We start from the raw sequence: 25356 nt of genomic DNA, 5'->3' as shown, positions 1-25356 counted from the left end.
CTTGTCAGTTGTCCTTGTTTTTCAGACCTCAGGGGGCGGATTTCTTTGGTTGTGTGTAGATTAGTTAATAACTTGGTGAATGATACATTGATTTATTGAAATGTTACTAACCAAGATGACACAGTATGTCGAAATTGGTAATTCAGTCCATGAGATTAGTCCATACGTCCAGACTTCGGCTATCACACACGTGCCAAGATTCGCACATTTCAGCACACCCCGCGACCCCCAGTGGGAATCGCAGGCTCGCAATCCAACGCCATGTTTACACACGTACAAACATCGTCTTACCGAAACGTTAACACGGGGAATTTCCCGTGACCTTACCGGGAATCCCCTCACGGAGACATCAAATCGAGATGCCCAGGCACCCGGCCTGCACGCACGGTGTCTATCCAGGGAGCTTTCTCCTCTTCAACGGTCGCCGGGGCGAGTGTCACCGAAGTTAAGTCCCCTCCGCAGCCATAGATGGTCCATGTGACGGCGCCCATCTTCGCTTCTGCAACCTTTGGAGCACGCATTTGTGCAATCACTGAAGCCTAGTGAGTTGGTAGTGGTGTGTGTTTTACTCTCATACTCTTTCCTCAGTGTCACTAGTCAATAACTCTCTGGAGACGTTTTAGAGCAATTGAATATCTTCATGACTGCGAAGTCAGAGAGTTGAAGAGATCGAGTTTAGTCTGACTAAATCGCGCTCCTTGCGGCCCATCCCGGTACTGGCAGTGGGGTATTGTGTAACACAGGCTAGTGAGAGTTATGATTGTACATTCCAATATTAATATACATGTATATCGAACAGCTTACCTTTCCCCCAAAACGTGCAGCAATAATTTGAGACATCTCGCCTAACAAGTCAATTATCAGAATGTGCCACTGAAACTTAAGAACCCCACGCACAGGCGACACCTAAATCCACCAAGCCGCTCTCCCTTCCCCCAGTCTCCTATCTCGATCAAGTGCGCAAACACAAACATGTTACAACACAATGAACTCCAGATGACGAAAATTTATTACATCGTTCATGTCAAATAACCCTCACCACATGCATGGCACTACATGCAAGGCAAAGCGAATCCACTGCAATGTAAACTCCCTTGTTCATCTACGTCCCGTGGTGTTTCAAATTGGAATCACATAACGCATAGGTTAAACACTGTTAATCTTACAAGCACCCTAAGGTCGCGTGGTCTCCTTGCTAGAGATGACTTCCACGTCGACCAATCAGGCATTAGTTTACAGCTGAGTTCTTTGTGTAGATCCTTGAATGTATAGTGGACATTCATTGGTTTCTGGTGCAACTCTGCACAGCAGAATGTTGTACCGTCTATCTGAGAACATTACAACTAACATCTACTATGAATTACAATGTATTACCTTCTAACATTGTGCTACCTCTCATCAACTCAACAAAACTATGTGAGGTCACCTTTCAACACAAGACGGCCTCACCATTTCAGTCGCTACATCAACGGACATGTATCTGTTAAAACAAAATGTTGAACAATTTTAATGTTAATGTAAATTGATACCAATTGTGGCTGGGCGCCCTTGAAATTTTGAGTTGAATTGGTGTGTCCTCTAGGTTTGAAGTAATAGAATTGTGCTTGTATTGACAAAGTTTATGGTTTCTACTCTCCAAGCAGAGGTTTGGGTTTGGGGTCATTTTTGGCGTGTTTTTAGGCTTTTTTTTATCAGGGTTTCTCATTTGCACTGAATTTTTTTCCCACCAAACCCAACTTCTGCTTGGAGAGTATATGGTTTCTACAGTAGGTCATTTGTACCTTACAAGCGTACAGATTCGCATTGCCAAATATTCGTAATGCGTGCTGCTGGTAATCAACTTAAAAAGAGTGATAGAATCGTTAGTTCAATATTTTGAGCTCGTGGTCATCATAGATTTGAATACATCATGTCCACTTCTGTACATAGTGGTAGTTGTTATCAACATTTTGACCATTTCTACACACATGTTAAGCGTACGTGTTCATTTTTATCTCGGTTACAAATGGAACAATTGAGCAAGTGGGAAACAATCCAGCCCGATCCGTTGCCCAACACAAAGCAGCAAGTCATACTGTACGATACACATCTTTTGAGTTGAACTTTTAAATACTTCGCACAAGTCAAACGAATGTTGCATGGCAGTCTTTCTACAGTTTGCATTGCGTACACATTCAACTAACACCTAAAATGTCTGGCGGGCTGCCAAACTTTGGCATCTGACGATATCACAAACTTGCTGATTCAACCAACAGCTCAGTATCAGACATTCTGAAGTAGTGTCAAATACATGTCAAGACATATTGTGCCCTCTAGATATTAAAACATTATTCGGAAACAAGCGATTATTACTTTGCTTGTGCCCTCTCCAGTAGTAGGTCTTAAACCTGTGAATAAATTTATTATTCGCTGATAATATTTGGACTGTGAAAAGGGGGCGTTTTTGTCTGGTCCTTTCAACTGTACCACACATTGAAGTTCCAGTGCTTTATTTTGTTTGATAGTAGAAAGAAAACAAAATTTAAAGTAGTCACTACATCTTTGAAAAGATCCACATAAACAGAATAGAGTAGGTGTCGATCTTAAATAATGTAGGATAATGCTATCAAAGGTCAAATACACCCTCCGCGGGTTAAACCTCTTCGGTAGCTTCAGTAACAGCCTGGGAGGCTAATACATGGTATTCTTTGGCTGGATAATGCCTGGCTTTGTACACTATATAGGCAGCTGTCATACAAAGCCAGTAGATTGTATAGAAACAGGTCCCTATAATGAGGTATGCCTGCTTTTGTCGATCAAATGGGTTACCCCATTCCTGATAGGCCGTGTAGGCGCAGCCACCCAGGAGTATGGTAAACCAGATGGAGAGGGGAACAAGTGGAATGTAGTTAGCGATGATCTTCTTCCGCCCTGACGTGCCCCAACTGGTTTTCCCGATGGTACAGAGCGCGAAGAATTTACTGGGTAATAAACTGGTGAAATACAGGAGTGAATAGATGGACATGAACAACATGATGGGTCTACGGGAGAGGGCAAAGGCATAGATACTCTTAACGATACCGATCACCTGGATGATGTGGAGCAGGAGGAGGATGTTCCAAATCTTCCCTCTGTAGACCAGTTGGAAGGTAGTGATGGTCAGGAAGACGGGGAAGAGTCCGGAGAACACGGAGTCGTAGGTCATCCACAGGGAGTGCTTGTGGAACCACAGGGCGTTGTAGAGCCACTCGCGGTAGTAGGACTTGCACCAGCGGGTCTGCTGGTTCAGCCAGCGGAGGTAGGTGGCCGGCGTCTCGGTCAGGCAGGACGCGCGCCAGGTGAACTTGGTGCCGTAACCCAGGCTGAGGACGCGATTGGTCAGGTGGCGGTCGTCGCCGAAGGTGCACTTGGAGCCGCAGAAGCTCTGCTCGTACCAGTGGTCGAGCACCTGTTGAATCAGCGTGCTTCGGTAGAGGCCCAGGGGGCCGCTGATGCACGTGACGCAGTTGAAGAACGACTGGGAAGCGCGTTCGACGTTGAAGGCCATCCAGTATCGCAAGCTGCTCAGGAACGATATCAAAGAGTCCATCTTGTTTAGAATTCTAACATCCCCCACAGCGGCGCCGACATCCTCGTATTTGTCGAGGATCTTAGCCATTTCCATGGCACACATGGGGTCCAGGATGGTATCCGAGTCACAGACTTGGACGTAGTCCACCGTGTCCCCTAGTGCCTTAAAACCTGTATACAAAGCCTCTCTCTTTCCTCCCCACTCTTGTAGAATGCAGCTGTACTGGTGCGACCGCACCATGTTTACTAGCTGCTCGGTTGGGTCCGCTGAAACCTCCTCAATGCTGTCCGATTGAAACGTGTGGAAGTTGTGCTGCCAGAAAAACGTCGCCGTGTTTTCTTTTCCCATGATGTCCACGAAAATGTCCTTCATGTAGAAATCTTCGTCCCTGTTCCCGTCCACCACCATGACGATCTTCATCTTGGGATACTTCAGTGTCTTAGCTGAGATAAGGCAGTGACGCATCAGTTCGGGATCTTCCTGGTACGCTGCTATGACCAGACCGATGATCCGGTCGCTTTCTTCCAGGTCTTCCTCGGTAGAGATGCGGTAATGTTCTATCAAGGCCGCCACGCTCTGGATAATCAGGTGCACGCACATGACGGCGCCGTACAGGCCGAACGCGAAGTAGCTGTCCTCGGACGCGATGAAGCTGTAGCCGGTAGAGTAGACGGCTACCATGCCGGCGAGGACGGCGATGAGGAACGTCCCCGTCAGCGCAATGCGGGCTGGTCTCCACGAGCACATACCTGTGAGTGTACAAAAAGTAGGCGGATTAGAGGCGGAAAGAGCGATCAGCAGTCCGTAAGCCCCTTTATGAACTGACGTCGAAGTAGCAGGCGGTACCCAAGCAGTTCGGGGTGATTTGTCGGGGCACCCAGGTTCTCTACTGTAAGTATCCGCCACCCGTTGGCTTGTTCCTGCCACCCTTGTGTCACTGCATGTTTCTATTCGCCACGTTGAACGTCGGTGAGTTAAAAGGACCCCACCGATAGTTTAACCTTGGAGTAGACCAACGGGTCAACTTTCATCCGACTGAAATATGAAGTTCAGGCGCTAGACAGAGAATAATTTTGTCACCAGTAACACTGACGTGATTGCGTTTCCAGAAGAACAGAAGGGGGAGTAGAAGTGTTAACGGATTTTCACCAATTTGTTGTCAGCTAGCTGCGGGCATGAAGTAGTTAGTAGCGGCGTGGTAGACCAAGGCCAGATAAGGAGAGACAGAGTCGTCATGGCGTTGAGAGAAAACGTGCCAACACGTGAGGATCATTGCTGCTATGAATCCGTCACTTGTTGCACTTAACAGACGCAAAGACCTGGTTTAAAGCAGTTGCCGATACAGGTCCGAGAATGTCGTATTTCTCCCCCGCTCCCCGCGAGGATAAACCGTTACTGTATTCGGTGTCACCTCGCCAAGGTCAAGCCGACTGCTACTCTATACCGGCTCAAGTCATGTTTATCCATTTGGGTCGAATAGAAGAACGTTTCTGGCGTTGTCAGCGCACCACCGAGGTTATGTTTCCACAGGAATTGAAAGCTTTCAGCTGTAATTCTGTCTTTGTTTCCCAGAATACTTCGCTCGAAAGTAAAAGTGAGTCAGACAGACACGTGCACACAACCGTTTCTACTTCTGTTTATCAATTTTTCCAACCTAGTATCGGATTTGTTCAAGCGGGACAAAATACATGTATTCCATCATTAATGGAACACGCTGCACTTACACAGCACCTACATCTACCTTAAAGGATGTACGTTGGAACAGGTACAACGTGCTACGAGCGCCCCTCCCCCAGGTCGGGTAAGGACGTGTACGTTGGAAGCCCTACCGACGTTCCATGCCAGCTTTAGAATCTCGCGTACTTGTGATGTATTAATCAACCTGTCTCCATGCTAAGCGACAGCTAACAGAGGTCTGAAAGTTGAAATCCCAGACATGGCTTTGACATTTAAGAAATTTGAATAAGAAGTAAGGGAGGTGGTATGTATTTATTATAATGTAACAATATGGTTAACTCATGACACGTGCTTGCAACATGTGATATGAATAGTTCCAAACCTCACAAATAGAGACTGTCAGGGTACATCTGTTGACGTTTAAAATCATTTGACATATTTTCGACCTTTGTATGAACCAATTATTCAATGCGTCGGTGTCCCTTTGCTTGGAGTCTTTCCCGCTTCTTTTGCACTGCACCGCACCATATACCTGCCTACGTGGCAAATCTGGTCTTGATAATGAGAAATGTTTCAGTTCTTATATTTGGGCATAAGACAGTGATGTCCGTCTAGATATAAGATAAGTACATCGTTTTAAAAGAAATATCTCGTCATTTTTTTTTCTGAAACAATCTGCCATCGACCTTTTCTGTATCTTCAAGTGATAGTGTTCTAATCACCTGTGACAGACTCAGTTGCAGTAAGTATCACATTGTACATATCAAATTCGTTATTTCGTAGCACCTTGAGTCTTGTAAAATTTGTGAATACTGTGCACCAAGGGGAGGCTACAGTATCAGCAGATATATGTTTAATTAACTGCGACAATAATGTGGACAACACTCAATACGCTGTCAATTATATGTAGCCTCCCATATCCCATGGCCCGAAGGTAATCTCGAAAACAAGGTTTTTGCATGTACTGAAGTAACACTTCCCGGGCACATCATCACCTTGCCCCCTTCACTTCCTTCGGTACCCTCTCCACATGATACTTGGATCCAAGCCCGACTGACAATTAACGGCAATTGCCAATTGGACCTCCCTGACGATCAAATAGACCCATCTGTTACATATCACTACAAGTAGTTAATGGCAGGAGCTTGATCCAGGCTAACACTGCGACTCAGAGTTTAGAGTGCTTCTCGTGATAAAATTTACGCCACACGCTTGTCAACTTGTCAGCTTTAAGTAATATCTAGACATAGTATACCAATTTGATAATCGGTTTGTACCATTCCCCAAATAGTGCTTCTATCTAAGTCTTAAAACACCCCGTTTATTGGCAGATTCCTGCAATTGTACAGGGTTCTTTCCCGCTAACATTGACTTAAGGATATAGCTAGAAACAATAACGCAAGTGAGACAAAGATCTAGGCTTTCATGATCATGTCGCCGCCACGTGTGATGACCAGGTATGTGGGGTGCACATGCTCTGCACAGGCAATGATCGCCTAAGACTTAGGCCCTGTTCATATGAAGTCAGTGAAGACGCTTTACTTGTGGTTTCCCCCGAAGCCGGTTTCAAGTGGCCCCATATGAATGCTCTAAATCACATTGAAAGCGCCTCGATCCCAAACCACTTCTAGAGGTGGTTTCGAATCGGTTTTCCCGCATCGCGATTTGCGTCTGGGAGGGGGGGCACAAGGAAGCAGATCGTTGACCTCTGACATTAATAACACGCTACCTTGCGTGTTTTCATAAAAAAACAATGAATGCAGTTTCGGAGAATCGTGACTGGACACGGTTTGAAAGGAATGTTTGGCACGTGGACCAGATGTGAGGAATGCTGGTTACCCGAATCGCGGTTCGGGTGGTTTCATATGAACAAGGCCTTAAACGTGACTCCGCGTGACATCCGGGCACTATCATCGTTTGGTTCCGTCAACATTGACATATTTTTGCCATCATCATCAGCTCCTTTTCAGTCTCCTCCTAAATCATCCCTGCCCATACCTTTGCGACGATATATGTCTGCATTGTCTGGTAAACAGGATGTGGACACAGGACTTAGCGGTTTCAACCTAGACTGAAGGAAAAGTACGCTGTGACATCTGTTTTTCATGCACCTTTTTTTATCACCCTTGTCATCGGCCCCCCTTTCTCATGCGACTAACAACGTGTTTTATGCTAGGCACTTTATCTTACCTGTCTAGCTTCAAAGGTTATCATCCAAATTGATGACATAGTTTTATCAAGAGTTAGTTTACTGATGAGGGAGATGAACGTGTTTTCTACTCTATCATGAAGGGCAGAACCGTGGGAACATTCTACTACACTTTCACATACCAGACAAATCTGATTTCGGTATGACGTGCGAACTGTTTGTTGTTGTCTGTAGAAATCACGTTGAATAGAATGCTTAAGAGAATTATTTTCAAACATGAAGTACGTCTAGGCCTCTGACGCAAACTCACCACCACCGCAGGTTGTTGTGACAACTTCCATATCACGTATTAACCTTCAGCCCGCTAAGTTAGCCGCCTGTATTGGTTACCGGGTTAGGCAGCGACCAGGAGGTTAAACATAAAAAAGGCAGACCAAAGAGTATATGATTAGCTAGTCCAAGCAGTTCGCAACTGCCATAGCCATTAGAACTGTTTGCAGACGGAGGTATTTTTGTCTGTTTGTTAAAAAGATTTGCCGTGCAGATGTTGTGGGAATGCTAGCTTGTCTGCCCGCTCGCCACACAGCGCGCGAACAGGGCAACCTTGAGAGCTGACTGTCGGCAAAGTGTTTTGACCTCCATCTGACCCCTAGCCTTTCTCTTGACCTTGTTGGGGATAAGCGGATGAGAAACAGGATCATGGAGACTCCGTTTGCTCAATGTGCCTCGGAACTTTTGAAGTCTGGGAGCTGGATGGGACTACAATCTGCCGGTGCCTTGCCACAGCGAGCCTGGGCAGACAGGTCCAGGTGATGATCGGCGGGATAGGAGTAAACATTGGTGCAGAGAGAGAGGCACTGTGCAGTCAATCAGCTGCAGCCGATTGTGGTGGCTATATAATTGAACTGGAAATTATACGGACTCACTGGCTGTCCTCACTGGCTGTCCTCACTGGCTTTAAAATCTGCGGAAACCTTGACATTGAAATGTTGGTCTGTGGTGTGGCGGCGGGAGTGGATTCCCTTTGACAAGGCACAATTCTCGGGAAGAATGTGTAAGCAGCTAAGATTCAGAATTAGTTTCTTTATTGCTATCTACCTGAACGACAAGATGTAATACTTTTTTGCAATACAGCCATGAGTCCCGGCACTTCACCAGTCTGACAGATGTTGACTGGCACCAGTTACACGCAAGTACCGGTGTCTAGAACCGTTGCTAGGCAACGCTGTAACCACACTGCAAGCAAATGTCAAACTATGAGTCAGCACGCGCTGACAGAGCCGCTGACACTGGCACATGTTGGCGCCGTGTACTAGGAAAATGGAATGGCGGGGGAAATAGTCCTAGCTCTTCGAAAATCAATGACAAGGTCAAACTGACCAAATGCTTTGGGAAGGGTCGATCTTGTAAGACTTTATCCTGTTTCTTTTGGCTAAAGCTTTATTTTGTACTTTTTCTGATCAGATATATTTGCCAAAGCCTGAAAATCGCCTTCTTCCTGTTCTAGAGTTCAACGTAGCTTGGGTCTGACTCAGGTAGTTGTGTCCTCGTGTGATACCACGTGCCAGGTGCCATTGTACCTTTCCATTTCCCCCCACGTCTTAGTACAAATGTAGCATCATGGCAATCTGAAATAACTTATGCCAAAACCACCCGGGCCAAACAAACGTTATTGAATAATGATGAATAACCCTTTGAAGTTTGAGCACAGCATGGGAAATATTGAAACATCTTTCTCGTATTATAATCTGTAGTGAAGGGTGCTGACATTTGCAAGAAATGCTTGCCAGCCGCTAGAGTCTCCCGCAAAGAACAAAGAACAACACCGCCCACGTGGGGAGTGCTTTATAAGTGTTGTCAGAGACCTAGGTCATACCTAGCCCCAGTGTAAGTGGTTTGAATTGTTTTCTGTGACAAACCATGCACCGCCCCTGTGTACATTCTCCAAACACGTGTCAGTACGGACGGAGATGGACGGAGACCGCTGTAGGATGTCGACGTCAGGATGCGGCAGACAGGAAGAAAAGAAAAGGAGGAGTGAGGACTAAGAAATAGAGACATACTGAGGAAGAAAGGAAGTGAATGCAAATGACGTACAGCTTGCAGGACGGATTCTTGCCCCATATTAAAACAACATATGATACTTCTTTATTCTTTCCCTTGCCAGTCTTGTAAATCGCAAAAACAACTCCACGGCATATGACTGTACCCTGCCCTTGCTGATGTAGGCCTCCTACGCACCTGCTGCTGGGGATGTTGCGGTTGAAATTGCCGCTCATTTGCTCAGCAGGAAGCCTGATAAAGTTGCCGTGTAAGTCATTCTAAGAAGACCTCTGTGTTAAGCAGCCAAATAATCTTGTTTTTGAAACTTGATTCTACAAATAGTAGCAATTTGATTCCGAACATTTGATGTTGTCTTCTTTTTTTTTCGAAGAAAACAGAATAAACTGCTACTAACTCTGCCTTAGTTGTCCTGCTTTGTCACCACTTTGGCTCGGCAGAAGGAACAGACGCCTTAGATTTACGTTGACTTTGAACCTAGTCTTATCTCCCGGTATGTTATATTCAACAAAACACCCCCGTGTGTGTATAGAGCTGATATAGCTGTTAATGATTTGTAAACCCGTCGCATCTGTTACACCTCCGGCAGACTTATATTTCATTAAACACGGGGGTACATCAGACCGGAGGGGGACTTGGATTAGGCAGAGAGAAGTTCCCTTTTAAATCTCCAGACAATGACCTTGCTTCCTTTCTCCAAGGCCGACATTCTCAAGCAATGAAAACTGTCTTATCAGTTGTTGCTCTTTCAAGGGCGTGGGGAGTTCTCAATATACACCGCTTATATGACTAATACCCCTGCATGTATACAGATGGGAAGGTATCAGATAAGGATACAAGAGTTATTCTGTAACCTACTCTCATAAGGACACGGTGGAGACAGGTCAAAGCCCGGTCATGTTTGAGGCCGGGAGGTGCAGGGACTCAGCTGGTCTGTACAATGGTGAGGTTAAGGACATAATGCAAGGCAACGTGGAGGATACATCTAAAATACAGGGAAATGACGATGCATGGCTGCTCGTCTATTGGAACTTTGATCCGAGGACCATACAGAAGTGAAGAGCGATAGATTTACTAATTTAGCCCGGATTACTACATGCACAGCAGTATGGTGATCTTAAACTGGCCTTGCCCACAGGTCTCTTCATAGGCGACCTTAACTTCACCTTGCCCAGGGCTGACCTTGCCTTGTTTAACCTTTTATAGTTTGCGACGAGGTGGTCTGCAGTCCATTGATTTTACTAGGAAAACAAATAGAATCGACATTGGCTTTCTTGAAATGAGATTTTATGCAAGCTATAAAGTATTAATCTCAATGACATAGATTCAGCATGTGCGCAGGGGGGGGGGGTGAATTGGCCGCAGAATGTAATGCCTTGTCATCGTATAGCTCTGTATCATTAGGTCCTGGCAATATGTTTTGAGCTATTCATGGGTACATTTTCAGTGGTACTGTTCAATAAGAAGTCAATTTGGATCTTTTTCGCTTTCTGTTGGCAACGTCAACGAAAGACATCAAGGACAAATAAACGGTAGCAAACTTCAAGGTCTTTCAAGGTCACCAGTGACCTTTGTCATGACTTAGACCTGGTCAAATCACATTCTTTTGGCGAGGAAAGTAAACCCATCAATCAAAAGCCCTCTTATACGCAAGTACTGGTTTGTGTATTTTCAAGGGATGCTTGTGTGACATGATGTCAAATATGTTCGTGATGGGAAAAACACTACACTACACTATAGACTATACCCATCGCGACAGAACATATTGATTTATTCCAATCCCCAACATTTGGACCAAAAGTCGCTTGACCTTTCCTAATGTTGGGACTGAGAAAAGCCATCTAAAGATCGTACAATGAAATATGATAAGAAAGCAACAACAATTTTAAAGTGCTTCTGTCGAACGTTGATTGAAAGTTTATCATATATCTTTGAGAGGTCTTTCTGCGCACCTTGAGCACCACATCAAATGGACCACGAATGGATCCAACGCTCGCCCTTCCATAGGCAACCTGTTTTGAATCAGAACGCCAGTACAGACTAAGCAGAACACCTGTGGAGTGTGACAAGGCCGATATATTGTGCTGTGTAACAGGGCTGGTAGACCAGAACAGTTGGCCTCGCCATCTGCGGAACCTGCCAAAATCAAGTTCAAACTTTGCTTGTCCTGTTCAGGGCAGGGGTTCGGGGTCGGGTAGCAGCCAGACGGACTGGAGCAATTGTGCCTGCTTTATACAAACGATTATGTAATTTTAGACGGCTGTTTAGTTCAATACATTCCTTTTAATTCTCTTATTATGTTAACTGCTAGCTCTGAACTGAACGGCACACACACAGCTTGGAACTGCATATACGTGCCGCAGTCATAGAGAGATAGAGACGAAGGAAAAGGAGTGAGTGAGTGAGTGAGTGAGTGAGTGAGTGAGTGAGTGAGTGAGTGAGTGAGTGAGTGAGTGAGTGAGTGAGTGAGTGAGTGAGTGAGTGAGTAAGTGAGTGAGAGTGTATGGATGAGCGAGTGAATGAATGGATGGATGGATGAATAGATGCTTGGATGGATTGATGAAAAAAGGAATGAAGAAGGCAATCTGGTCGAAGTCGTAATGTGCCCCAGTATGCCATACAATCAGGGGTTGGGCCTGTTTTCGGAGTTTTTTCTCTAGCTTTTGTATGCGTTTAGCTAATAATTTAGCTAAATAAAAAGGCCGAAAACAAGCCTAACCTGTACTTGGAGAGTAAGTATGCCAATCTATTCATCCCAGTTAGCCGACCGTATCCACGTGAAGACTATTTGTTCCCGGGGCGTCTCCTGGGCAGATCACATGTTAACAGCTCGTTTGTCAGGCGGCTGTCAACTTTGATTTACACCGGCCAGGGTGGTGGACGTGAACCTCCTGGGTTTACTGGGGAGAACTTTATAGTTCCCATCTTTGTTTGAAAAACATTCTTTTACTACACGGTCACGGTTATTTCTTCCATGAAAGGCTGTTATGTAAATATAATGTGGACCATGAGAAGTATTATAGGCGCTGGTCTGTAAGGGCCTGACCACATATGTCGTACGATCGTCGTACGATCGCACACTGAGGACATACATGTGTCGTACAACATCCAAATATCTTGTTACTGTCTTACATCCTTGTCGATCGGTGGCTGGTTCTGTCACAGCCAACTTGAAAATTCTACATCAAAAACGGACGACGGCTTACGACGAATGTCGTAACAACTACCAGCCACGACCCATATTCTGTCTGTTCTTTAGACACAGGAAAAAGAGCGCGAAAAAAATTGCTACTGAAACATACACCACTCAACAAGGCATTAACTATGAAATCCCCCCTCCCCTGGTTGGTACGAGTATATGAAAAGAAGTCTTGTAATTTTGAGTCTAGACATCACGTTCAAGAGGAGGGGAAGCTATCTGCTCAGACGGAAAGTTCGAGTTAGCCCTTAACCTTGAACCCGACCTTCAAATAGATACGTTCCCTTCTAGATATCACCTTGGGACTTTATAACGCAGAAATGCAAACAAACCACAGAGTGGATACTTCACTTCAAGTGACACAGAAATAGATGTCTACATCCTCAAGCTGTCAACAACGCGTACGTTTTGTAACCAACATATACATGTGCTTTGACATCAGGACATGATGACTTCATTTTGCTTTAGACAACTCTGGAACATTTGGTGCTGACTCCAGAACTATTCATCATTCAGTCATGCTTTAAACGTCTAGTCTTCTTTTGTATTTAGTTAGCTGCAAAGAGTGTAGACGTCGTTTTATGACGCTGTTATTCTAATATCAAACTGCATTGCAAAAATTTTACGAAGTCACGTTCGGGGAACAAGGGAGCGGATTCGCATTTTATGTTAAAAAAGAACTTTCACCCTGGATAGACCAATTTATTATTCTTACATCTTCACAAGTACAGTCAGGTATTCTAGAGGTCCGACATAGTCTCAGTATCCTTATAATAGTTCATAATATTGGAAATGAGGCATAATTACAAATTGAATCAGGTTTAATTCTTATTTAAAGATGGTCGTTGATTACAGCTTCCAATGAGTGGCTACATCCAGCGCTCCCCTGTCTATGTGGAAGAAAAGACTGGACTGCAGCCGTGCCGGAGGGGACTAGGCAGTCCTACATGTACGTGGCACACGTGGCCACCTGTGCTCAGGTCTTTCCAAGTGGGCGGGGGAGGGGCTAGTTATTACAACACGAGCTTCAAGGTGGATGATGAAATAATTTTAAGCACAGGTGCCCACGTTCACCACGTAGACCTGCCAAATGCTACGTGTCCTAAAGGTTATCTTCACAAAACAGATGGGGCAGCCTTTGTTGAATCGGAGAGGCTGTGAACCTGTTTGGCCTTCACAATGACCTTCACACATGGATGTTAAACCGCTAAGGCTGGGTGCGAGGTATCCCGTGCCGGTACCAACGTGCACCGCGGCACGTTATGTCCGGAAACCTCCCCAACCCTGCCCAACCTGGTGCTAACCCGTTTGACTACAAACGTCTCTTTGTTAAGCCGCTACTGCAAACACGGCGACAGCGTACGAAACTCGTCAAGGAGCGCAGCGAAGCGTGGAAAATGAGAGTAACAGTTTCACGTTTCGCAATACGAATGGTGGAAAATTCCGTTCATGGCCATATGGCGGCTCTATCACGTGACTGTGGCATGAACCTGTAACTGTTGAAGGCTACACTTTTCTTACTCACATCCATAATCCGTTATACACAGCTTCTATCTGTCTTAGGTTTAGGTTTGAGGCAGCTGGAAGGACAATAAAAATGATGGACACGCATAGAGTAATATAGAAGTGAATTTCGTGGGTATCTGCGTAGCGTTATCTCCAAAGTGGAATTGTGAACAGCAGCTGCAGGCAGATCATAGACTAACTACATTGTAGCTCTTTGCTTCTCCCACTTTGTTGCCAAGTCGTTTAAGTCGATAATCTCTTCCGCATAACGCCCTACAAGGTTTAGTTTGTCCTTGTCTGGAATGCGAAGGAACTATATCCTGTTAATTGTACACCATTGGATCCACAAGGGCCAAACATATGATGTTATCACACAAAAACATGCGGATATTTGTTGTAGTTTCCCTATAGTTTCGTACACAAAAATCTAATTGACAATGTTAGGTTTAAGTGCCTAGTACATTCTTGTATTATTTTGTATAGCGTTTCATATTTTCCTTTGATTTTAGAATAATGATCAGTGTAGATAAGTTGAGTTGGCCATATTGAGATAGTGACTAAAAGGATAACCGTGTAATCCGCAGGTTCCCTGGGTGACTCACTACACGGTGGTCCAGCTGGCGGCGCGGCGGCCCCCAGCTCCGGGCGGGCTAATTTGGTGGGCGGGAGGGACGCTCAGGACAGAAATTAAATACTTTCTTAAACACACTAAAACGGCGCACAGGGAAAAGGGAGCGGCGACAACTCACAAAAGGAATTATCTAGTGACAATTCCTTGGTCGTGGAGACAATCCTCTTGAAATCACTAGCGGGGTCCGTTGTGTGTGACTTGTAAGAAATATCCATGAGACAGTTTGTTTGAAAGAATGTCAATCAGCCCTCCTCTTTAAGTTGGGAAGAATGTTGTCCTACGACGGGTTGTTTAGGAGATTGGAGTCGGTAAGGCATCTTCGATCTTCCATGGAACAGACTGGGTTTTTGTTTGTTTGTTTCTTTGATTGTTTTCTACACTGGGCTATCTTAATGCCGCAGAGGCTAGGTGGTGAAACAACACAGAGAAAACATGGAAGCAATCCACAACCTTCCTAAGATAACCCACAGGGCGCTGGGCAATACAAGCTCGAACGGAAATGGTCCCTTACCGCTGAGGAAACAGGTGGTTAAGAGAAATGACTCGCCAGGGAAGGTCAAACCAATTTGTCCCGCTCCAACCGAAATACTTCAATCAAAACACCGCAGCTGTGTAGGAAATATCTATTTATTTCCCAACAGGCGACGGAAATTGGTAAGTTTCCATTCAACCTCTCATTAGCGCTAACGAGGTGAAATAGGAGATATACTCGCGTGAGTTCGTAGAATTGATGGTCAAGTGCATAAAGCATCACCACATTTGGATGCGTTTGTATCCTTTATATTACATTTAGATACGGTTATATTCTTTACGACGAAAACCTCCTTGATTGCACGTGGAGAGGAACTCCAAATGACATGCCGTATTACAACTGGAGGGGCGTGGTTGGAAGTTTATTCAGGTACGATTTACCAACATCTTCTGTAAAACGTGCACCTATCTGTGAGTTCGAGGTTTGGTACCTTTGGATCGATTTTACGAGAGAAACACGCATGGGATGTTCTGTTTTTAAACTGTCCTCGGTGAGGGTATGATCTGTTTACTGTCTCTCAACAAGAAAAGAAGTCTTCTGCCAATTACTAGATCTGCCATAGAAATGAATAATTTCACAGATACCATATCCATTAAGAGAATTGAGTTGAGTTGAGTTGCGCTAATAAAAGCAAGACAATCAATGACAAAATGTTAAAATATCAACTTACCAAAGTCGTTTCTGCTGCCCTACAGTATAGTAGTAAGGAGGACGAAGGAAGAACCTGTCCTGTGAGACCCGACTCCTCAAGTTATCTTGCCAGAAACACCCAGCTTTCTTAGCCTGCGCCAGACCACCTTCTTGAGACCAAACCTGCAAAGTCTCCATGGAAAAGGAGGCGTGGTCACTAATTAAGCAATACATGAATTTCGTCTCATTTTTCAGAGAAACTCATGTCATCATAGAGTCGTTAATTAACTCAGATACAATCAACGGCAACTGTGGAGTCGACGGGGTTCTTTCTTTTTGTCCATCCAATCGCGTACAACGATTTATATAGCGATGACATTTGGAGAAGAGAAAGCCCGAGAAGGCAGACCCTTGACAAACAGTAAGCGGCAGGGGACAGTGGTCCTCCAGCCGTACTCCGGCTGACGGCACATCACTTGTCAAAGGTTATCTACCGAGCAAATCGCCGACTGAGGTTTGGAACAAATCAAACAGGGCTAATCTGACATAGGTCGTAGTGCACGTTACAATTATTGAATTTAGACTGAAGATTTTTCTATATATGAAAATATTACCCAATGGGTGATAATTTATCTATGTTCATATTTTGATACCTATGGGACGGATCAGTAGAGACGCAAAATTATACAACAAAACCTTATCTTGTTTCTGGATTAAAGACGTGTAGATGACGTTAAACAGCCCGACTCATATGGTTTTCCTTTAAAAAGTACCTCCGCTAATTGAATCGTTTACCATAAAAAACATCGCCCGTGTCAAATGTTCCGAGAGACATTTGCAGAAAGCATTTCAAGTTGAAACAACATTAACCTAAATCCAGACTAGGTCAAGTAACGTCTTCATTCCGTGACACATATATAAATCTTTTCCTGGCAGCCTTAATCCTTAAGTTACGACCTCCGCGTTTGAAGTGGGTTTGACCCCCGGTAAAGCCGGTACAGACACACGGGGAGGCCGCGGCTTCGGCAGGGGCGACAATCGGCTCATCAAAGCGCCGTCTACGTCTGGGGTCTTAATTACTGGGAGCTGAAACCGGCCTTCAAATATTCATGTCGTTAGTATAAAGAGTTTTGTTACGTATTTCCTTTTCGTGGATATGAAATCAAATGATAACAGAGCGAGTCAAGGTGACGGCGGTATACTCGTGAAGGCCACGCCCAGCAGTGAACGTTATAACAAATTCGATACAGGACGAAAATTAATTAGACTCACATCGTATTCGAAGAATAATAATGCCATGTTATATGTTCTTGCTGGCAGGACAGATGGGTAATTATTATAACTTCCTACAAAACGCTCCTTCCGACAGAGCGCCCCCCCCCCCATTACCCTTTCCTTATCTATGCTATTGGATATAATGAAAGCGGTTGGCCCGAAAAATCTTAGTTTGACGTAGCGTCAGAACGCTCCAAGTACCAAACGTTGGGCATACCTCTTCTTGTGCTTTTTGAATGCAAACGGATAAGGTGGACCCAATTAATTAAAATTGTCATGGAACTGTTGAAATATTAGAGGTTAAGGTTCTATCGAAAAGGTTCTATCAGTAGAGGTTAGACCGGTTATGGACGTTCTTCACGTTCCCATGCGTTTTGTCGTCTTAACAGTTAATCTCTGCTTGGGGAGTACATTGAACATCGCCACTGACGTTTGGGGAGGAACAAAAGAAACATCATATACAAACTCTGGGTGAAGAAATTCGTCAAAGTCACCTATTTGTTACTAAGAAATATTTTCATTGTATCATAACATTAAGATTAAATAAACATTATAATCTTCCAAAGATTAAGATTAAGATTAAAGAGCCCTGTATATCCATGAACATGTAAACAGTTACACTACAATCTACAAACACCAAACCAGGCACGGGCGTCTTCTCTACTGTTAATAAAACATGGATTACTGTGGTATAACAAATCTACAAAGCGTTGTTTGAATAGAAAAGACAAGATAACTCAGACACAAAAGGCGGTAGTCAGCTTTTCGTGGTTCATCCAATTAGCAGGAAATGTAAACTATCCGTCGGAACAACTTCATCGGGTAATGACATGAAACAGGGTCCTTTCTAACCCATCCGACAGTTGCCACAGGCCTGTACCGAATTAGCAATGGGTTTGGACAGGTTTCACACCATCCCACGTTTATGCATAGCTCAGGTTGCGTGTTTATAAATCGAGGAGGGTGGTGGTTTTCATGGCAAGGGCACAAATGCTTGATTCTAGTAAACATGAATATACTAATTTACAATCGGGTGGAACCGTATGATGAAGTTGTAACAGACAAAAATGATCTATAAAAACAAAAGTAGTTCTTTTTAGGTGTAGATTTTGCATAACAGTTATTTGAGATCATGGGTCGAAATCATTCCATTAAAATCGCGTTGAAAATTTGATCTATCAACAGGGATTAAGCTATTTGTAGAAGATCCTCGTCCTGGATAGGGCCAAATCGGATTAAAGCAGATTTTAGAATAAAGGGCGTCTTTTGATTAGCATTCAAGTGGGAGGTCTCCATTCGTATACATGACGATGTGACAATTAATCAGAACCGAAAATAAATAAGAATTTCGTAGATAAACATCCCATTTCTGTAGAGATTACTTCATCGATAAGTCTGGTTTTGTCAAAAGAGAGACTGGCAGCAATAACGTAGTATATATATCGTTTCGTGGCAGTGTGACTAGGTCTGTTCAAAGTATGAACAAGCACTGGTTGACTGAAAACTTTATGGCGCGTCCAAACTATTTCAAACCGCAAGTATTTCCGTTGGCTGCAAGCCCATGACTTTTTCGTTTTGTTGTTAGCAACTGACACGTGACTTGTGGAAATTGACAGCAGCATTAGAAAGAGTAAGATAGCCCGTAATACATTGTAGTTGCAGTGTATCCCGTCTTTTTAACCAAGTGTGCGGAGGTTTCATTTTCGACATGAAGAAGAAGAAGAACTTTATTGCGCAACAGATGTAGCGGGTACAACGTGTGTGTGTGTGTGTTTCCGATGAGAATGACCGGAACAAGAGATTTTAAAAAATTCAAATATTTTAAGGAGGTATCACATCTTGATTTCTTGTTTTCCCTGTTGGTTTTATACTTTTTAACAAATAAGCTCTATTTTTCCAAGGTGAATCATTATTGGATACAACTACTAGCAGGTAACATAATATCATGTCAGTATCCAGGCGACGTTTTTACAACTTAAGGGTAATCGTCTGGTCGTTCACAAAAAAGACACACTGAAAGATAATCAGAGTCTGGGCGGAGTCATTAAATACTACAAAGAAACGATTTCGCCTGTAGTCTAAATAAGTCGTGACTCGTTCCTATCAGGTCAGGGTGCCATGTTTATACAACTTCCAGTAGCGCTGACAGAAATTTAGCACACTCTTGGGGGAAAGGTAACGAACTTGACCCTGATCCTCCACAGTGTGTTAAAAGTACGAAAAGTGCAAATGCATAAAAGGAGGTATAGAAAATGACTTAATAAGATGGTTATGATGCTTTATGCAATACATAAGAAATTCAGACCTATAATACGTAACTAAGTATAATGGAGAATACTAGTATGTGATGTCCTATGCACGAGTTGTGAGCTAGCTAAGTGTTCACGTGGCCCGAAAGGTCTTTAATCAGTTTCAGTTGAAACAACATTTACACAGACAAGTGACACCTGAACAGTGAACCCAACACGCTACCAGACACCTGCAGGACTGGCACCATGTCTTGAAGAAGTCTTGTGCAGTTCCCTTTGAATTCAAGAGGATCCAGAAACAGTATCATAGCTTTCAGTTCACTTGGCCGATTTTCTCTAAAACGTTATATCATGTCTGTGGTTTGATCTTAACCTTATTTTGCGTTGATCTGCGTACCTAGTACGAGTAATCACCTCCATTAAGCTGCCGACTAGTGCAGCCACCTTCTCCCTTTACCCGGAGATTCAGTTTGTGCTATCGACTAAACGTTTGAATGGAAAATTTCACTTGTATCCAATAAAAGAACTTCCTCAGGAGACAAGTCTATTGAAAATATTTGGAGACATTCTCCATACGTTTTGCTTTGCTGACCATCTTTTCCTAAGTTTGTGTTACACCGATCACTCACAACGGTTTCGCCTGCATCAATTAGTTCTTATCTTGGTAGCTTCAGTCCCCGTGGCTCCTGTGTGTGAATTATGTGACAGCCATCCGAGAGCAAGTGTCGATATGGTACTGACTTAACAGAAGTGCCACAAAAGTAAAGACAGACGTGAGAGAGGGGGGGCCTTCCCAGGGTTCACTGCCGTGCCCCAGACGGGTTATACATCAAACCACGTTCACCGAGACGGCCTTTAGGAGGGAACAGAGAGCCTCAACAGATGTCCAGATTTTCTACATCATATCAAATTCCAGGAGGTGCCCAAAAAGGTGGGAGAGATTCTGCACACACACCGGTTTTGTGTGCACCGTGCGACTGACAACGGTTCAATTCTTCTGTACTGATAGTCGAAATTATCCATTACTACATGTATATATGCGGACAGGTGGATTGTTCTATAATTATATCACGACTTGTCTTCTTTCCAGTCCATATCATACATACATGCACGTACAGAGGCTTTCTCATCTATCTCAGTTTCAAATACTAGTAATTGATTTGTCGTCAACAGGTCTATGTAAAAAGGTTAGGCTCCTAGCAGCCTCTTTTCAAAATGCAACTGCGTAGGTTTCTTTCAAATGAAAAGTAAAACAAAAAGGCTGTATGTAAGTAGACGTAAGCTTCAGAATGGAATTTGTGGGTATTAGTCCCCTAGCGGTTTAGTTTTTAACTGTATCATTTGATTGTTGTATTTGTATATATATATTTGTATATATGTATAAAATATTGAAGGCTCTCTAGCATTTTTCTTTCAAACTGCAGTTTTCCATTCAATACAGATCAAATTCATTTTACATATACTACAGAATTTTCTGCCATGCTGTAACGTTGGGCTTTCAATTTTTCTCTAGAGCATGGAAAATCGATTGTTTTAAATACCTAGGCCTGGATAGCTTTGAACCTGAAATTGAACTGGAGAAGTTGCCAATGATGTATAAATGTCATGCTTGTAACTACCTTTTAGCCATGCAGCGACGTTTAACAGACAGTTGTGTGGTATCAATCGTCAAACACGAAGGCGAGCTTTAATCTGACCTTGAACTTAATTGACCCTGGGTAGTAGTGTCTTCAAGCACACACAGAACACACGCAAGAACTCACGCACGCTCGCACAAACACACACGTGCGCGTGCACGCACATACGCACACATACACATGCACGCACGGACACACAATGGATGCGATAGACTTCCAGATATTGAGATAGGGACATTATCTACATATGCAACTACTTATAAACAATGTTTCAAATAACAGCGGAGTTCTACGGGTAACGTTCTAGGAAATCCATCCGTCGTGACGAAAATACTCAAATCTAAACTTCACCGCCACAACACTAGATGCCAGTGTTCGGAAGGTACACCAGTTACATAACTACTCAGTAGACTTGCATCGGCAGTAACGGGTTTTGTGTGACATGCGGGGAGGTTTATGGCTCGTTAAAGTCGCTTTTTCCGGCTTTACCATAGAATCGGCCGCCCGTCTCTTATGTTACCCTGGAGACAAGACGCGCCACCCATCATGATGAGGAAGACAATATGGCCCGACAGGTTTACATAGCGTTATCAAGTCATGGGCCCATCATGCCGGTTTCTAATTACTTAGGGGGTCTTGCACGTGGTATCACATACCGCCATCCAGCAAACGATTTTTGCCCCGGTAGCAGTTTTGCTTTCAGGATCAATCAGTCACACACACATGGACAAAAATTATAATCTTATGCTGTCCATACATTTGGGACACAGTAAGATAAATCTGTGAGGTATTCCAATTTGCAGGCCACATAAAATGCTAACACATGTATTTCCCCGGGTGATAATTTTCATCTAAGCTGTTCTGCAGGTTTTGATCTTCTTTTACAAGGTAAAAACTAGTCCCGCAAGTGTCTTGTAACAGGATTTAAAACAAAGTACTTAAACGGTGACTAGTAAAACAGCACGCTTCCAACAATTTGCTTCAGCTCTGCTCTGCCGAAGAGACAGCGAACTTTCACGAGTTAGCCACGACAGCAGCCGAGGGTTGTCGAACACGTGCGAGTCTGTTTCGAAAAAAATGCCTCTGCCGGCCTTGATCGCATTTCTCAACACTCACGACAGTAATCTTACCTACGGTTCACGTCTGGCTGATAGCCTTTCGACAGCGTCTGGGCGAGTATAAACTTCCCCCGTGCGATATAGGTTGGATTACAGTACCGACGAGTTCACCTCATCGGGTAACTCACGCGCTGGCCAGGCGGAACAAGTTGAAAATTCCTCGGATAGTTTCTGTGACAAACCGGTGTAAACGTGCCAAATCAATAGACGGGTCCTGACGGGCACAAACTGCTACTGTTCTTATGTTGATGGGTTGTTAGTTTTTATAAGGATTAGCAGTACACGCTGAGCCATTCCAGGTTAGATTATTATTTTTTACAAAGGATCAATTATCAAAGATAAGAATAAGAGACGCGGAAACACCTTGTTACAGTTTAAGGCCTTGGAATCCCAGAAATCTGCCATTGGTACATCTCTTGTGTTCTACCCGTCCTAACGCTGCAGTACAAAATGCACGTAAAGGATCTCGACGAAATATTGTGAAAACCGTTGAACAATGAACGGTTCTGTCGTTCAACTTGGGGAAAAGCGAAGAAAAAGAACAAAAACAAAACTGAGAGACATACCGTATACAATATTTACAATTTCGCCCACAGGACCTTTTGTCTTGCCTGTACTTAGACAGAAATACTTAAGGAGAAAGTAAGCACAAAGTCCTCACCTGTTGAAACTCCTTTTTCTTCTACTCCTGAAGTCAGCGGCAGAGTGCTCCAACAGACAAGCCGTACACTTCCACTGCCGAGAACAAGACTAGTGCAGGACAAGAGGCCGTCTAAATCCGACAGGGCGTGAAGTTGTCCCGACCGGACGCGACGAACGTTTGTGGTTCACTGGCTTCAAGTCCTTCCCCCTTTAAGGCACAAGCTCCACCCTTACTCCAAGGACGGCCTTCTTCCTCTTATATCACCGCCAAGTCTGACAGATACCGTTCTGGGGTGGGAAAAAAGCGGTAGGAACCGATTCAAGTCAGACGCAGCTTGCCGGAAGGGAGGGTCCGAAAAAGTCATTCCCAAGTTCTCGTTCATCAAACACGTGGTGTGCCCGGCGTCTGGTCGGGACCGGATTGGAGTCTTGGCGGGCAAACGAGAGGAGGTAGCGACCCTGACCGTCCCAGATGTAGCGAAAGGGAAAAAGAAACAAAAACGGTTTTTTTTCTCGAAACGTGTCACTTCACAAGTTTTAAATGGATGTGATGTAAGACGTTTTATGCACGTGCTGCAATGTGCAGTAGCACCTATAAGGCCCGGGCGGTACTTTTGCTGATAGAGTACGCGCGATATATAAATGTAGTCCCCGCCTCATGCCAATCATCACAGGTGGGCAGGGCCAAAGGGAGCAGAACCTGGAAGAACACGTGACATGGCACCCGTTTATGTGGCTTGTATTATGTAATGAATCAAAGACGTTGCCGTAAAGTCGTAAGTTACACTGCGGATTCCGACATGCATGCACGCCTCACAGGGCGAGCAGCTGAGGACACCAAGTAAACACGGCTACTTTCCTGCCATCTATCACATCATTTAAGACAAGTTCCTTCGTACCACTTCCAAGAAAAACAGCTTCTGTAACTCCTCTCAAATGACAGCTTTTACAAACAGTGCTACACATTTGCTATCGTCTACATGGGGCGGATAAATTCGTTACTGTGATGACCAGTACCTGTCAAGACTTTTCACTCAGCGTAGTACTCTGTTAATCGTCTTCTCCTCTTAACGGCTATTTTGTCTGATAACAAATGAGAACATGCAAAATAGCCAAGTCCTACCAGAGCGACGCAAGCCAGAATCTCCTTCGTCTCGTTATCGGTAATTGCAGGTTTAGAAGCCGTGATACACAGAGAATCCAAAGCATTTTGACGTTGGGTGTTACGTAGGCAAAGCATATCACAAATGATGGTCGGCTTAGGCGAGATCGAGTGATAAGGAACGTTTGAAAGGGTTTGTGAGTGGTAGAAAAAAAGAGAACGCTATCAGGCAAAAACTTTCATGATGATTTAAACTCTGTCAAGTTGTGGGAGCTGTTGAATTATCCTGGCCACTTCTTCTCTCCACATCCTGCGGAAGTCGTGTGTACGAGATTTATACGCCCCACCCCCAGGATGTAGATGGAATGTTCTGTGGTGCAGACGACAGGTGTTCTCCAACATTCCCAGCCACGACATCAGCCGCAAGTCCAAGAAAAGGGACAGTACCGAGAAAAATGTGGTTCGAAGAAAGTGATGACGAACTTCCGCAATTCACAGGGCTTTAATGGTCTACGGCACGAATCCTTTCCAAGTTTCACACACGTGGTTGCAGATACACCAGTTGCCGTGCCACAGAGCGAATTTTTCTCTTTACCTTCCATGCACGCGAATGCTGACCTTGACCTGGTAGATAGGTCGGGCAGGTTTGGCAGCTAACGTCTCATCTTAGTGCCCCAAAACATGACACAGAAACTGTTGACAAGATAGAAATTTCTTGTAGCACTTCACATTTTCTAATAGTCCTTTGCTTTGAGAAATATCATATTACAAGGAAAACAGCTATGAGAGCAAGCTTGGTATGTGTACCTTCGTACCTGTTTGTCTTTCTCCGCCGCAGATACAAGATCATCTTACACATTCGTCATAGGCCGTCGTACAATTTTCATGTAGTAGGATTTTCCAGCAGGCATGAAACTAGTACAAGGGTCTAAGACAGCCTTTTTCGTCACAGGAATTTTGTACCACATATGCACGACGATCGTGCGACAGGTAAGAACAGGCTCTAATATAAGTTGCGATGCGCTTCCATGATGGGCAATGAATGTGTACAAGTATACGGAGATATCTGCTGTCACAGTGCTAACCCATAGTGAGAACCACACGAACCTTGTCTATCACCAGAGATGTGCAAACCAACTTGTTTTGGTTAAGAGGTCCTTAGAGTGACCACAGTCGATCATGCAATACGCCCACAAACAATTACAGCTAGGCCAAATATTTAACAGAATTAAGACTTTATTTTCCCACCAGATGGGGAGAGATTCAAGAAAACGGAGAAGGACATAACCAGTGCGATGAACATATTCTCTTACAGTTATGATTACAGAACCCCCCCTCCCCCCTGGCCGTCTCGTTCCCAGGGAAGAGTTGGTGCCGAGTACACTTCTGTTCACGCCA

At 44.2% G+C, this 25356-nt stretch overlaps 2 pseudogenes; one reads left to right on the top strand and one right to left on the bottom strand.

Moving 5' to 3' along the window:
* Nucleotides 1-996: 996 nt before the first annotated feature.
* LOC109485954 lies at nucleotides 997-22946 on the bottom strand (annotated as a pseudogene).
* On the top strand, nucleotides 22174-24433 carry LOC109485857 (annotated as a pseudogene).
* Nucleotides 24434-25356: the final 923 nt, after the last annotated feature.

Source organism: Branchiostoma belcheri, unplaced genomic scaffold (genome assembly GCF_001625305.1).
Source record: "Branchiostoma belcheri isolate BF01 breed outbred unplaced genomic scaffold, Haploidv18h27 scaffold79, whole genome shotgun sequence".
Classification (NCBI taxonomy): Eukaryota; Metazoa; Chordata; class Leptocardii; order Amphioxiformes; family Branchiostomatidae; genus Branchiostoma; species Branchiostoma belcheri.
This window is presented reverse-complemented; position numbering and strand designations above follow the sequence as displayed.